The sequence below is a fragment of the Zootermopsis nevadensis genome, unplaced genomic scaffold, assembly GCF_977971745.1.
Source record: "Zootermopsis nevadensis isolate Lab colony 2312 unplaced genomic scaffold, Znev_1.0 Znev_ptg000046l, whole genome shotgun sequence".
Classification (NCBI taxonomy): Eukaryota; Metazoa; Arthropoda; class Insecta; order Blattodea; family Termopsidae; genus Zootermopsis; species Zootermopsis nevadensis.
Window position 1 is genome coordinate 629,337 of NW_028259178.1, and position 14,673 is coordinate 644,009.

The following is a 14,673-nucleotide window of genomic DNA, read 5'->3' on the forward strand; positions in this document are numbered from 1 at the left end:
TACACACTTAAACATCGTCATATGTTATAAGCAGTGATATATTTATTCCTGGTAATGGTCCCAGTGCTTTGAAAGTGGGGCTACAAGTGAATTCAGGAAAAACTAAGTACATGTTGGTATCTCGTCGTCAGAAGACAGGCGGGCAAAATTATCTTAGGGTGGCTAATAAGTCCTTTCAAAGGGTTACAAAGTTCAAATATTTGGGAACGACAATAACAAATCAAAATGACACTCGTGAGGAAGTTAGGAGGAGATTAAATTCTGGAAATGCTTGCTACTTCTCAGTCCAAAATATTTTGTCTTCCCGTCTGATTTCTAAGAACCTGAAAATTAAAGTATACAAAACAATAATCTTGCCTGTTGTTTTGTATGGGTGCGAAACATGGTCTCTCACTCAGAGGGAGGAACACAGATTGCAGGTGTTTGAGAATCGGGTGTTGAGGAGGATATTTGGGCCTAGGAGAGAAGACGATGGGGCGTGGAGAAAACTGCATAATGACGAGCTTAAAAATCTGTACTCCTCCCCCAATATTGTCAGGGTGATTAAGTCGAGAAGAATGAGATGGGCGGGGCATGTAGCGCGCGTGGATGGGGCAATAGATGTGGAAGCCTGAGGGGAAGAGACCTCTGGGGAGACCTAGACGTAGATGGGAGGATAATCTCAGGCGGGATCTATGGGAGATAGGAGTTGAAGGAGACTGGATTTTGTTGGCCCAGGACAGGGCTTTGGTTAGTTCGGTGATGAACCTTCGGGTTCCGTAAGCCATCTGGTTGGTTGGGTCCACTATTTGGGAAGCCTGAGGGGAAGAGACCGCTGGGGAGACCTAGACGTAGATGGGAGGATAATCTCAGGCGGGATCAATGGGAGATAGGAGTTGAAGGAGACTGGATTTTGTTGGCCCAGGACAGGGTCCAGTGGAGGGCTTTGGTTAATTCGGTGATGAACCTTCGGATTCCGTAAGCCATCCAGTTAGTTAATAGTCCTGGTGGACCGAAACATGTCGGACACGAACTAAGTCATTAATACACAGTTACGTCGTGACGATTCTATTGAGTTAACGGCGGTCCTTCATTTGTGAAACTGTAAAGTCTCTGTCAGGGTAGGCCCTGGCTGCTCCGTCCTACAGAGCCAGCGGCTTCCAGCAGCGTCCGACGTGTCAGAGCGAACATTCCAGCAACCGATACATAAAGACAGGAGCACGCCGTTACACAAATAAACGAGATCGTCTATCGTCAGGTGAAAAGAACCAGATGGCCGGTTCCTCTGTCTTCTCATTCCCTCTTTGTTTTCCTTTATATTAACTGCGGATCCTTTACTAAAACTCTTTCGAGATCTGGCAGCAAATGCACACGTGCGCTCTGGGAAAAGTTGGCTGTTACGTCACGGCAAAAGTAATTAACTCGCCATTTGACAGGTCCTGAATCACACAGACTTCAAAATTAGATTACGCCTTGCGTTTATGTCCAACTTTTGCTGACAGTGATTCTTTCATTTTCTTAAAATTACGCTGGACAACGTATAAACACGTTGCGTGATATACGATTCGTACACACGAAATTTCGGCTTAAATTCTACAGTCAGGTAACCACGGGGGTGTCTTGCGTCTTAAACGCGGCGGCTAAAATGTAGGACGAAAGTCTAACCGAACTGGGCCATGACGTAATCCTTGATCACCAAGCTCAGTTCTAATTAGTCAACACTGAATGTTTATCGGAGCGAAAACAAAACACATTTACGCAATTTATGTGTAACGTTTCTGCAAATAAACACAAGGAATTGCGTTATTTAGCATTCCGCCCCCCAAAGTACGAGGTGCGATCGGAAAGTTTCAAGACTGTGTCAATAGCGGGCGAACCGGATGTAGTACGAGCTTCTGCCGCTAGGGGGTGCGGCCTACATTCATAGTGAATCAGTGTGCCAGCCGGCATCATCGAATTAGCATTTGTTTCTTAGTTACGGGCGTTTTGGTAGTGCATTACACCGACCCTCCTGTGATTGCGGATTTTCATGAACAAAGAGTGTGCATCAAATTTTGCCAAAGACTCGCCAAAACGGCTACGGAAACCTATGAAATGCTAAAGCAAGCATTTGGGGAGTCCGCAATGGGTCGTGCACAAACTTTTGTGTGGCATTCACATTTTAAAAATGGCCGAACCTCTGTCGATGATGACGAGCGCTCTGGACGACCATCTTCGAGCACAACGCCCGAAAATGTCACGAAGATCGACGTCGTACCATCAACGACTTGTGCGACATTGTTGGGATAGGCTATGGGACCTGTCAGCCGATTCTAAAGGAAGAACTCCACATGCGACGCATCCTGTCCGAGGACCAGAAGGAGAATCGACTTCTCGTTTGTCAGGAGCTCAAAGATCTTGCAAGAACCGACCCCAACTTCCTTTCTAAGCTCCGTGTGACTTCTTCCTCTTCCCAAAGATGAAAATTCAGCTAAAGGGAAGGAGATTTGAGACGATAGAAGAGATTGAGGCAGAATCGCAGATGGTGCTTGACAGGCTGACAAAGAAAGATTTCCAGGGATGCTTCCAGGCTTGGCAGCGGCGCTGGGATCGTTGTGTTCACTCCCAGGGGAACTACTTCGAGGGTGATGGATGAATTTAATACCTGAGATAAGTGTACGGGTTTTTATAGGCGCAGTCTTGAAACTTTCCGATCGCACCTCGTATTTTAGATATGGCCAAAACTTGTATAAAGCGGTCGTTTACATTTTCCGATCAAATATAGAACTGAAATGGTTCGACAATTTTTCCAAAAATTCTCCAATATTGAATTTTATTAAAATCGATTTCTGATCCATACGCAGCGGGGAACATGATCACACTCCGCGTCACATAAATAGGCGCCTTGCCTTTCCCACCACGAGCTCGTATCTCGTTAAGCTAACATTGGAAATGTCCGGGGTTCGATTCCAACGGATACAAGTGAAGGGCCACATCGAAGGCACCATTCCTCAGACAGCGTGTGCTACATGCATTGCCCATCACATCTCGTTCTGTTCATGCACTACAAGTTGACAGCGATGAGACCAGACCTGCAGAGGAACCACGAGGGTTCAGAGATTAAATTTTAAAAATGAACTTTACGGAGCTGCTGATTCTCGGAAAGGCGTCCAGGAAGCTCCTCTTCCGAATTTCTCGCCAGTAAATTAAGGGTTGATAAGTTAAAGAAAGACTGAGGAAAAACATAAAAACACGATGACGTCGTCAGATGAGCCTTCGGGTCGCTGTCTGTCTTCTGGGACGTTGCGCCGCGTAGTCTTGTAGGAGTTTACCGACGTTTCAGAGGAACTTGCTGCCTCCATCATCAGGGCAATCTACCAGACAACATGGCACAACAGCCATCCTCTTGATAAATGCGTTGGCGGCGAAGACGAAACGAGATAAAGATGAATAATAATAATGAAAAGACGCGGAACGGAAGAGGCGTGACCCGTCCTGACCTCTCGTGTTCGCAAGGAGAGGGCGCCAGCACGTGGCCAACAGCTCCCACAGCCAATTAGCGGCGTGATTTACGCGGATCAGCCAGGAGCAGCTCAGTCTCATTACGACCCTTTTCAGCAAGCTGACAACTGTACTACCTTCTTCAGGACGGATGGCACTACGCTGTCAGATTTGTTACTATTGTTATTTACGAAATCTGCGTAAAATGTTCCGTCCCTTGAACATATAATATAATTTAATAAAAATAAGCGAACTATAAAGAAATATTTGACGGCTGCAAGAAATATTAAAATAAAAATAAATTTTCATGTAATCATCTGAAGACGGAGACAGACAGAGCTCCCGAAACGTCGTGCGTATCAAGGAATGCTGTAGACAACGGACAGTGTAGCATACATAAGTCTAATTACTTTCCGACTGAAGACTGTCTTCAGACACGCGCAATCAACTTGCAGAAAGTAAGAACATAATTAACTATTTAAAAAAATGGGAACTTTAATCTGACTTTTTTTTAAAATAACTATTTATCTGTTCATCGATTTGGTATTCTGAATTTCGAATGTTCACTTCTACGTACGAATTTAAAACGAAACACAAAACGTCCTTTCGTAGGCCACGGTCGGCAAAAGAGAAAATTAATTCGAAAAACACGACCAGAATATTTTTATTTTATTTATTTAGTGTTCTGTGTGACGACAGGTCCATATGAACAGGATCCTTCCATCCTTTCCTCGGACTGGGACCTGTTCATATACGTTCTTGGCAGATGATCCAGAAGTGGTTTGCCATTGCCTTCTTCTGTGTGTGAATGGAGTAATTGTTAAGATGCCACGGAGGAAAACTCCGTGTTGCCTAGACCACGGCCTTGCCCAAAACAAGTTATAAATTCGAACCCGAGACCCCAGGATTACAAGGCCAGCGTTCTAACTGCTAGACCACCTCATCTTATTATTATTTAGTGTTCTGTCTGACGACAGGTCCATATGAACAGGATCCGTCCATCCTTTTCTCTTCTCGGACTGGGACCTGTTCATATACGTTCTTGGCAGATGATCCAGAAGTGGTTTGCCATTGCCTTCTTCTGTGTGTGAATGGAGTAATTGTTGGGATGCCACGGAGGAAAACTCCGTGTTGCCTAGACCACGGCCTTGCCCAACACAAGTTATAAATTCGGGAATCGAACCCGAGACCCCCAGGATTACAAGGCCAGCGTTCTAACCGCTAGACCACCTCATCTTATTATTATTTAGTGTTCTGTCTGACGACAGGTCCATATGAACAGGATCCTTCCATCCTTTTCTCGGACTGGGACCTGTTCATATACGTTCTTGGCAGATGATCCAGAAGTGGTTTGCCATTGCCTTCTTCTGTGTGTGAATGAAGTAATTGTTGGGATGCCACGGAGGAAAACTCCGTGTTGCCTAGACCACGGCCTTGCCCAACACAAGTTATAAATTCGAACCCGAGACCCCAGGATTACAAGGCCAGCGTTCTAACCGCTAGACCACCGTGGCTGTCACCAGAATATTAAAATACCAAAAATCGCCTTATCCAAGCTGATGTTACGCGAACCAATCCCTACGCCACTGGGGCCGTTCGAAGGTCAACACGCGGGTGACGACTGCTTTAAATTCTTTGCACTAAACTGTACAACACATAAACCGATTATTTTTTTTAAAAAAACGTTTCATAAAAACTAAGAAAACGAACACAAAAAAATCCCTAACAGAGAGGAATGCAGACAGAACGAGAGCTTCATAAACTAATTTGTCACAAAACGAAATTGATAAGTGTCGAGCTGAGATGTAAGAAAGCTTTTAGTTGTCGGCGCAGTCAGAGAACAGACTTGGGGGGGGGGGGGGGGAGAGACCAAAAACAGAAGCAAATGAAAAGCTCGAAGATGGACAAGCAGAACACGCGTTAGTGGCGTCAGAGGGACAAGGGGTCACCGCTCCGCGCCCGCCGGAGACTCTGGGAATCCGAAACAAAGCAGTTCTTCATCTTCACGGACCACGAGCGAGTCCTCCTCTCAGCTTCAAAGGTCTTCATTCGGGTCAGAGTGCAGTGTCATTATGACCCGGGCGACCCTCGTTCGATACCAGCTCTCCGGACCACAAACCTTCCTTGCCGATGGACATCGCAAGTCTTCGCCACCTTTAAGTATGAAATGAAAACGGAGAAACACTGTCCCTCTGTCCGTCCGCTCGCATGTTTCATCTCCGACACTACACAACTGATTTTGGCGAAATTTGGCGTTAACCATCTAATTCGATGATGCCGGCTGGCACACTGATTCATTATGAATGTAGGCCGCATCCCCTAGCGGCAGAAGCTCGTACTACATCCGGTTCGCCCTCTATTGACACAGTCTTGAAACTTTCCGATCGCACCTCGTATACAGCGAAATTCTGTAGGTCGATGATAGGTCCGATATAACACGAAGAAGTCCCTTGGTTCGAAATAAAATCTCCATAACGTTTAAATATAAAAGTTTATTCTACGCGAAATTTTAAATAAGGTGCATATCAAGCTTGAAGCCTATTCTCGTAATGTTTGTACTTGAAAATCAAGACCGATCCCGGTAAAAGGGTAATTTATCACAAGTGTTTGGACATAAAATATCGCTACTTGCACTGCGAACCCCAAGTTAACAACCTAACACTCTCCCCGTCTCTCTCTCTCTCTCTCTCTCTCTCTCTCTCTCTCTATATATATATATATATATGTGTATAATTATATATATATAATATTTTAATATTTTCCGTCAAATCACAATTTTAATAAGATAATAAAATATAAAATATTTAAAATATCATTTCACGTTCCGCATCGAATGATCGATTTACAAATTGGAACGACTCTTACGACATGTTTCGGTTATATTTAACCGTCCTCAGGTATAAATTAGATTGGTAAAATTTAAAACTCGAATTACAATCATTTACAATGTTATGCAGTTTATTGAAATGTTCTTATCAGATTACTCTTATATATTAGAACGAAGGTATTGTTTTTTTATATGGCGTGGTTCATCTGATGTTCAATATTAGTCGGTGATGAGTTGATAGAGACATGACGTGTCTGGCGGAAGACATCTAGAAGTATTACTGTGTCGGGTCAAGGTTTAAATATTTTAAATATTTTATACTTTATTATCTTATTAAAATTGTGATTTGACGGAAAATATTAAAATATTAACCTAATTCACAATATGACGCAAATATACTACCTTATATATATATATATATAGTTTATTACTTAAGTAGGATTGGTTTTTTGTGAGTTTCTTTCCAACTGGATATTCCAAGGAGTACTTTGAACATCTGATTAAAATATAAATGGAATGGGTCAGTATCGGAATTGATTACAATGTTTAACGGTGCATTTTCACTGCCAAAGACGTTGACGGATGGCGGCCAGCCGAGGGTGGGGGAGGGGGGGGTCCTTCTGACACTACAAACGGAATTTCCGTTCTGTGGCTTTTGTAGGGCAGAGTCCGGGGTTGGCGGTGTACAGAGGGGCGCATCCCAGTAGCCATGACAACCGTCAAAAAGGACTGACACTTGTGCCATCTTCCACGCAGGAATTGCATTTTCTGGTTTTCGTGACAACTTTATACCAAAGTCTTATCTTAAATGTAATGCTCAGATGCTTTCCAAATTCCAAATGGCTACTACACGTTTATTCTGCAGATCTCCCGATTTAAATTTATCGAAATTTACCCCTTCTTCTACAGGCCTCTAGATTACATACCTTCCTAATTATTTACAAAATAAATACCAGCAAATATTTTGATAAAATCACTTGCTTTGTAGTTCCTGCCTCTTTAAAACAGATCGTCCGGGGTGGAAATTCAAAGAATGAAAATCTACAGTCAATAACTTATCTGACGTGTCAGGCTGTGCGTACATTTGATAATTTGTTTATCAGAATTTCCTTACGCGAAAGACAACGAATTAGAAAGCTCCGACCGTCTGTCTTGCCTTCTCTGTTTGTGGAGTCTGTCAGCCGAAAAGATCGTGCTGGCATCTATCAGTGGCAATATGAACTGCCTGATATCGGGCCCGTCCTATGTGGCGAAAAGAACGCCTTAAACGTTTTCTGTAGAATCTGCAAACTGTCGCCTGCAGATTCCGAGTTTAAAAAAAACTTCTCCCAAGTTCTGCTTCGACACCTCGTAAAGATATTCTCATTTGCTACGCTCGGAACTGCATCGAATATATCCTGCGCCCATCATAAAAACATTATTTGCGTCGTCATATCAAATTACTGATAACTGACCTAATTTCATGGACCAGAGCACGTCTGGAGAAGCTGATAGCAGCTCAGCTAGTCCATAAATTAACCGTCCTTTATTGAACTGGAATGTTCATTACCGTGCTCACAACAGCCAGCTATGGGTCCCTATCTACAATCAGAAGACTGCAGTCTACGCCCTCTGACCCCAGTTCTTGGTTAGACATCGTAAAATTATTCTACCATCTTCTAGGTCTTACGATTAGACAAACCAAGTCGAAACATGCGTCTTCAACGGCAGATAATTTGCATGAGCGCGAATCGTCTAAATAACATTTAAGAATGCAGTCCGTACCGCGAAGAAAACACAACACCTCACCATTACAAAGATCAACTGGTTAACGCTGTTTAAGGAAATAATATAATTTATTCTGATAATTAATTAACCATTTGGAGCAGAGACTCGTTCAAATAATATTTAAGAATCCAGTCCGTACCGCGAAGAAAACACAACGCCTCACCATTACAAAGATTAACTGGTTAACGCTGTTTAAGGAAATAATATAATTTATTCTGATAATTAATTAACCATTTGGAGCAGAGACTCGTTCAAATAATATTTAAGAATCCAGTCCGTACCGCGAAGAAAACACAACACCTCACCATTACAAAGATCAACTGGTTAACGTTGTTTAAGGAAATAATATAATTTAGTCTGATAATTAATTAACCATTTGGAGCAGAGACTCGTTCAAATAATATTTAAGAATCCAGTCCGTACCGCGAAGAAAACACTACACTTCACCATTACAAAGATCAACTCGTTCACGCTGTTTAAGGAAATAATATAATTTCTTCTGATAATTAATTAACCATTTGGAGCAGAGACTCGTTCAAATAATATTTAAGAATCCAGTCCGTACCGCGAAGAAAACACAACGCCTCACCATTACAAAGATTAACTGGTTAACGCTGTTTAAGGAAATAATATAATTTATTCTGATAATTAATTAACCATTTGGAGCAGAGACTCGTTCAAATAATATTTAAGAATCCAGTCCGTACCGCGAAGAAAACACAACGCCTCACCATTACAAAGATTAACTGGTTAACGCTGTTTAAGGAAATAATATAATTTATTCTGATAATTAATTAAACATTTGACGCAGAAGCTCGTATGAATATTATTTAAGAATCCAGTCCGTACCGCGAAGAAAACACATCTCTTCACCATTACAAAGATTAACTGGTTAACGCTGTTTAAGGAAATAATATAATTTATTCTGATAATTAATTAACCACTTAGAGCAGAGACTCGTTCAAATAATATTAAAGAATTCAGTCCGTACCGCGAAGAAAACACAACGCCTCACCATTACAAAGATCAACTGGTTAACGCTGTTTAAGGAAATAATATAATTTATTCTGATAATTAATTAACCATTTGGAGCAGAGACTCGTTCAAATAATATTTAAGAATTCAGTCCGTACCGCGAAGAAAACACAACGCCTCACCATTACAAAGATTAACTGGTTAACGCTGTTTAAGGAAATAATATAATTTATTCTGATAATTAATTAACCATTTGGAGCAGAGACTCGTTCAAATAATATTTAAGAATCCAGTCCGTACCGCGAAGAAAACACAACACCTCACCATTACAAAGATCAACTGGTTAACGTTGTTTAAGGAAATAATATAATTTAGTCTGATAATTAATTAACCATTTGGAGCAGAGACTCGTTCAAATAATATTTAAGAATCCAGTCCGTACCGCGAAGAAAACACTACACTTCACCATTACAAAGATCAACTCGTTAACGCTGTTTAAGGAAATAATATAATTTCTTCTGATAATTAATTAACCATTTGGAGCAGAGACTCGTTCAAATAATATTTAAGAATCCAGTCCGTACCGCGAAGAAAACACAACGCCTCACCATTACAAAGATTAACTGGTTAACGCTGTTTAAGGAAATAATATAATTTATTCTGATAATTAATTAACCATTTGGAGCAGAGACTCGTTCAAATAATATTTAAGAATCCAGTCCGTACCGCGAAGAAAACACAACGCCTCACCATTACAAAGATTAACTGGTTAACGCTGTTTAAGGAAATAATATAATTTATTCTGATAATTAATTAAACATTTGACGCAGAAGCTCGTATGAATATTATTTAAGAATCCAGTCCGTACCGCGAAGAAAACACATCTCTTCACCATTACAAAGATTAACTGGTTAACGCTGTTTAAGGAAATAATATAATTTATTCTGATAATTAATTAACCACTTAGAGCAGAGACTCGTTCAAATAATATTAAAGAATTCAGTCCGTACCGCGAAGAAAACACAACGCCTCACCATTACAAAGATCAACTGGTTAACGCTGTTTAAGGAAATAATATAATTTATTCTGATAATTAATTAACCATTTGGAGCAGAGACTCGTTCAAATAATATTTAAGAATTCAGTCCGTACCGCGAAGAAAACACAACGCATCACCATTACAAAGATCGACTGGTTAACGCTGATTAAGGAAATAATATAATTTATTCTGATAATTAATTAACCATTTGGAGCAGAGACTCGTTCAAATAATATTTAAGAATTCAGTCCGTACCGCGAAGAAAACACAACGCATCACCATTACAAAGATCAACTGGTTAACGCTGATTAAGGAAATAATATAATTTATTCTGATAATTAATTAACCATTTGGAGCAGAGACTCGTTCAAATAATATTTAAGAATTCAGTCCGTACCGCGAAGAAAACACAACGCCTCACCATTACAAAGATCAAGTGATTAACGCTGATTAAGGAAATAATATAATTTCTTCTGATAATTAATTAACCATTTGGAGCAGAGACTCGTTCAAATAATATTTAAGAATTCAGTCCGTACCGCGAAGAAAACACAACGCCTCACCATTACAAAGATCAACTGGTTAACGCTGTTTAAGGAAATAATATAATTTATTCTGATAATTAATTAACCATTTGGAGCAGAGACTCGTTCAAATAATATTTAAGAATTCAGTCCGTACCGCGAAGAAAACACAACGCATCACCATTACAAAGATCGACTGGTTAACGCTGATTAAGGAAATAATATAATTTATTCTGATAATTAATTAACCACTTAGAGCAGAGACTCGTTCAAATAATATTAAAGAATTCAGTCCGCACCGCGAAGAAAACACAATACTTCAGGGTAGGAAATTTAAATGGGGCGTCCTACCATCTGTTCGCGTGTATCAAGTTTCATGAAAATCCGTCAATTAGATGAGAGTTCTTATTGGTGACAGGCAAATGGACAGTCAGACATCGTGATACTACAAATCAAACTAAGCAGAGTTCTTTCTGATAAGCTAACAGTTGCTCAGCTCGCCTTCGAAGCTTCGGTGTCGTGTTCACTGTCCCCTATAATTAGATTAATCCAGTCCACGTCCTTGTACGTAATGTCTTCAAAGATCCATTTTAATATTATCCTCGCATCTGCACCTGCGTGTCCCAAGTCGTTTCCTGCGTTCATATCTTCGTACTATAATTACGCAAGCTCACGCATTTCTCATCTTGCGTGCTACATTTCCCTCCAATCTCATTCTTCTTCATTTTATCAGGAGTACAGATTATGGAACTCCTCAGTACGCAGTTTTCATAATAACCATCCAATCACTTTCTCCATTAGAGCACATCTAATACAGAGTACGAAATTTCGATGACGAATCTTACATCATGAAGTAAGATGAGATGTTAACGAATATGGAAGCGTAAATAAGGATGTGGTAGTGGCCTATTTTAAGACATTCTCCCGGCATGTTCCTGGAAAAACAGCGGGAGAGTCATTCGTCAGCCGGGCTTCGAACCGGAGTCCGTCTGACGCCAAGATCTCGGATCTACACACGGGAAACAAAATATCCCCCCCCTGGGTGCTAATTGCCATGCATCCTGCGTCTACAGCTCAATAACACTGATTTCTGTTGTAGTCTGTCTGTCCGACCGTCGAAATATTCACTCAATTGCTCTCAGACCAAATCCCCGTTGGGACATGTTAAGGCAGCGTGAGTCAGTTTTAACTGGAGTCGCGTACGGGGATTTATTCCGGCAAATCGAAATTGCCACAGTAACTTATCTATTCTGTGCGTGTGAGTTACATTAACTGGTCCATTTACCCCGTCAGTTACTCATGAGTTCCGTTTCTGAAGGCTTCGGTGGTTAATGTGCGTCGATGTTATCATTTTCATAGAGCGATACTTGAAATACATTTCAACGCTTAGCGGCGTGTCATGCAGTCCCAGCCGAGACCCGGTGAGTGACAGCTGCGTTCAACTTTATCAGTGGACACACTACATTGAATTAATTACTAAACACATTGACGTACCAGTAACAACATGAATCATATTTCTGTAAACAAAAATATTTTTCTGATGTAATTTAAACATAAAATTGCCAAGGAAATGTGACTGTCTGAATTCTGTCGGCTAGGTTACCAATGACAGTTTCAGGAGCTAATGATTATAAGTTAGGGCCTGTCCAGTGAACGAACTAATGTGGTACCTGTTATGAGGTTTCAGGGCTTTCAGCATAAAAGAAGAGATGATAATGTTGCGTCATATTGTGATGATTATAATTGTTTAATTTTAACCGTCTAATCACAATAAAATATTTTATTAAATATTAAAATATTAAAATATTATTACAACAATTAACATTTAATATTTAAAATATATTAAAATGATGCTATTTCTATGGAAATGTTCGATTTACAATTAGAGCATCATCTTTTTTCACGACATGTTTCGGTTTTCAATGAACCATCTTCAGGTGTATAATCGATATAAATTTAAATGTAATATTCTAAATGCAATCCTTCGTCAGATGTCCATTAAATATCGGAAAGTTATCCTCTTCTAGATCAATTGTACTTTGTTATCACATTCAATGTTGTTTCGTAAATGTATTTCGCGTATAGCGTGATCTTGCGTGGGTGAAATGTTTGTAGTGGTTTTTTTATAATCTGTCTGTAAATTAAATAATAAAGATTAAATAAATATTAGAGATAGAAAACAAAATAATATATTGAGAAATTTTAATTTAAAAAACATACCAGATATATAAAAGAAGAGGTTATGTCGGCGATTCTGAGGAAGACAACTGATGGGATAGGTTAATATAAGGAACTTATGTGTCAGTCCAGGTTCGTAGTTCGATTCCCAAAAGGACTGAACCTTGAGATGAAGGGTAAACCAGGCTTTGGCCTGTTAAACGTATTAATTTTGAAGAAAGCTTGAAGTTTCTCTTCCCGAGCATGAAATAAACAAAGGTTGCACAATTTATACTTAAGCCATCCCAGAAGTGGAATGAACCCTTTCCAGATGTGGGGTGACGACTGCATTACGACCATCGCCTCACTGCGATGACCAATTGAATTTGAATACAACTTATATGCGATTTCCCGCCTTTATGGGGAACGAATGAGATCGCCGCATTTAAGTCAAATTCAATAACAATTACGTAATACAGGAGTATTTAAGAGTCATCCTGGTTTCGGGGCGCTCTCTGAAGTCTTGGTTCTTCGATCGAGAAGACACGTTTCATCAAACGTAATAATTTAAACATAGAAACAGACGAGTCATCGAGCTACCTACAAGAAGTGTTATTAGAAATATATATATACGTTTTTGTGTATCTTAATAAACAATAAAGTACGGTTCTCCGAGAATAGGGCAGCGTCATCCATCAGTTTTCAAGACAAGAGAATTCGCCTCATCTGTGCAAAAGAAGCCTCACCATCTGCTTCCCGTATATTCCTTGAGACCCCTCGTCCTCATCACAATTCCTTTCAATATCTACACACATACCACACGTATAGAAAGCTGTAACCACATGAGCGCCAGGAAATTGCAATATACAAAATTTACTCCAATTTAGAGAAATTTGTATTATTTTAATAAAACATTAGTAATTAAAGACAAGACAACAATATCCAATGTTAATTACTTGTGAATATAATTTCTTAAATATTTAAGTTTATATAATTTTATACACCTGAAGATGGTTCTTTTAGAACTGAAACATGTCGTGTAAAAAAGTGATGTTCTAATGTAAATCGAACATTTCGATAGAGAATATCATTTAATATATTTTAAATATTTAAATGTTAATTATAGTAATATTTTAATATTTAATAGGGATTTTATTGTGATTAGACGGACAAGATTTAAACAAATATATATTTATCACAATATGACGCAACTTTATCATCTAGTGTCTATGTAAGATAAATGACGCCATCTTTTATTAATAATTTGCACCGTCGTCCAGGGCGTCCTGGAGTAATCCCCGGGTCAGCCAGCTCGAGACAGAAAACGCACGGGATCAAAGAATCGATTTCTTTCTTTGAGATTGTAACGCAGTGTCTGTAACAAACCTCACGTCTCCCAACGCCGTTTTAATTTCTTATGATTAAAGATACTCCATCTCATCAACCGATTCATAATGTGTGCACCTGATTGGTTTGTTTTAATGTTCCTTAAATGACGCTCTATCTAGTACAGAAGTTATTATCATGCGATATAAGAAGAAGTCTCTGTACAATGAATTAGAAAAGCGTGATATTTTTTTCTATTTGAAGATGATTCTCCGTGGTTATTTGAGAAAGGCTGATTTATTATTATTAAATATTACGTTCCAAATTGCCTATTGTCTGAGGTACAGTTCACGACCACGAACTCCTTTCTTCATTTTCAAATTGTCTTCAGTGAACTACAGTAACACTCAAAAGTTTATGTATTTGTCTCGGACTGTCAGTAAGACGACAACCGGTGACCTGAAGAAGGGAGTAGCGCCAACTCCCGAAACGTCGCTTATGACAAATACACTGCAGACAAGTGGGGTCACTTCAGGTCCCCGGCCAGACTTAGTTTTGCGCGTACTGAGGAACACCACGAAGACGCCTCGGTCGTAAGA

General features: G+C 39.8%; 1 protein-coding gene across 1 annotated transcript in view; it reads right to left on the minus strand.

Annotated features, from left to right (window-relative positions):
* The window catches only part of Use1 (Vesicle transport protein Use1), a 216,326-nt gene that overhangs the window by 183,043 nt on the left and 18,610 nt on the right, over positions 1-14,673 (minus strand). The window lies entirely within an intron of this gene.